General features: G+C 43.6%; 1 long non-coding RNA gene across 1 annotated transcript in view; it reads left to right on the top strand.

Annotated features, from left to right (window-relative positions):
• The window catches only part of LOC113216531 (uncharacterized), an 8627-nt gene extending 6676 nt beyond the window's left edge, over nt 1-1951 (top strand). The window contains exon 10 of the long non-coding RNA XR_008011870.1: nt 1824-1951. This is a non-coding gene — a long non-coding RNA (uncharacterized LOC113216531). The remainder of the gene's footprint in view (nt 1-1823) is intronic.

The raw sequence follows: 1951 nt of genomic DNA, 5'->3' as shown, positions 1-1951 counted from the left end.
CGATTTTGATCATTTGACAATGCAGTTGGATGTCAATGACCTGTAATAACTCACTGGTAACGGTCAAGGCTCATTTGCACTTGTTTTAACGGTTATTTTAGAACTGTTTCCGGTGCTGATTTCCTTAATTCCTCTTTAAACAGACACCGCCGGAACCGTCTATACTGTAGTTATTCTGCACCGCACAAAGGGAAATAGGCTTGAACTTCGGTGTACGTTTTCTTGAATTTCGGTGTACGTTTTCTTGAATTTCGGTAAACTTCGGGAACTTTGGTGAACTTCGCTAAACCTTTACCAAATTTCTCGAACTTGGAACTGATCAAGAGCTATGAAAGCAAAATTGTCGCTCCGTAATCTTTGTAATTCGATCCATAAGTATCTGCTTTCAGTTAACTGGGGACTCGATTGTAGTAAGCACTCAAAATCGACAATTTCAGCCTTAAATATTTGCTAATTTAGTTTGAACTTCAGTTATCTTTTACAATTTATTTTGAACTTCGGGGAACTTTGACATTTATTTATTGAACTTTGGGGAACTAGGGCATTTTATTTTGAACTTCGAGGAACTTTGACGTTTGATTTTGAACTTCGGTGAACTCCGTGAACTTGGATGGATGTCGGTGAATTTCAGTGAACTTTTTTTACAAAGCAAACTCCAGTGACTTTCGGCTGAACCCCGCCCGGCTTGACGTCGACCGAAGTTCATGAGCTTCGACTTGACGTGTACATTTTTTTTGGAGCCTATTACCCCTTGGTACCGCACGCACAGGTGCGGGCTGGTTGCCTACTAGCACGACCCGTGCGTAAGGCGCCTTGGACAGGGGCGATATGCAAGCCCGTCCGCATTCGAGCGTGCGGTACAGCATAACTACGCTGGATAAAACAAAGGTTTTAAGTCGCGCCTTTCCTGGGGCACTAACCAAATTCTGAGTTTAGTGCCCCTGTAAAGGCATAAAAGAGCCCTAAAGGTGCTCAAAACTAGTGCCTTCAGAAGTCGTAGTGCCTTCGTAAAGGCACTAAACTCTTAGGACTTAGCACCTTTCTTTATTTAGTGTGCAGAAGTGAGCGCGCGAGGTTAAACAGCAACCTGGTAAAAACTGGCAGGTGCGGTTTTAAGTGTGGGTGGCGGAGGGCGATGCACTGTAGGTTATTGCCTCCTACTTTCAGTGGTTTCCCAGGAGCTGATTGGGGGGCGATTTGGCCCGAGGGCACTGTTAAAAACATTTTGTGATTTCCCAACACTTTCACGATACAAAGCAACTGTGAAATCACAACACTTCCTAGTAATTAAAAAGAGTGCATTTTGCTTTCTTACTTGGAAATAGTTGTAAGCCAACGTAATAATTTGCTGAAGTTGTGAATTATTGACAACGAAGAAGAGTTGTGATTTCACAAAGAGTTTTGGCAACTATTTTTTTTTTTACCACGAATTCTTCGTGAAGTTCTGACTTTTTTTCAACAGTGGGGGAAAGGGAGTGGGAATCGCCGTTTGCCCTCCCCACTCGTTCCCCTTTTCCCTGTTAAACCGCGCCTGCAGAATGGTCACTTGGACGGCAAAGCCAAACGTCTTTTTCAAATCGGATAGTTACGTTTTTTGAGGTGCAGTTTTAAAATTTACTTTTCCCCGTCCCTCCCTGAGACAGTAAAAATGTGTCTCCTTTGTCTTTCCCCAATAACGTCGGCTCATACTCTGTGCACCGAGTGTTCGGCACTCTGCTCAATCAGCGAGCACGCTGATGGACTTCCGGTGTAAGGAGACGTGCTCGTGTAAACGGTAATTAGTACCTAATTGAGTTCTGAGTGTCATGACTCTTCTGTTCCAGGGTGTCGCTGTTGGCGTTTTAGCGTTAATTCGGGCTTGGGATAATCAATTCCGGTTTATCTTCCGCCAACAAAGTTACGTTAGGCTTCCAGTTCTCCTAGTGATAAATCTAAAATGCGGGTTTTAAAA

The sequence above is a fragment of the Frankliniella occidentalis genome, unplaced genomic scaffold (assembly GCF_000697945.3).
Source record: "Frankliniella occidentalis isolate FOCC.00 unplaced genomic scaffold, Focc_3.1 Scaffold272, whole genome shotgun sequence".
Classification (NCBI taxonomy): Eukaryota; Metazoa; Arthropoda; class Insecta; order Thysanoptera; family Thripidae; genus Frankliniella; species Frankliniella occidentalis.
Note: the sequence above shows the minus strand (reverse complement) of the source record. Positions and strands in the feature narration are given on the sequence as shown.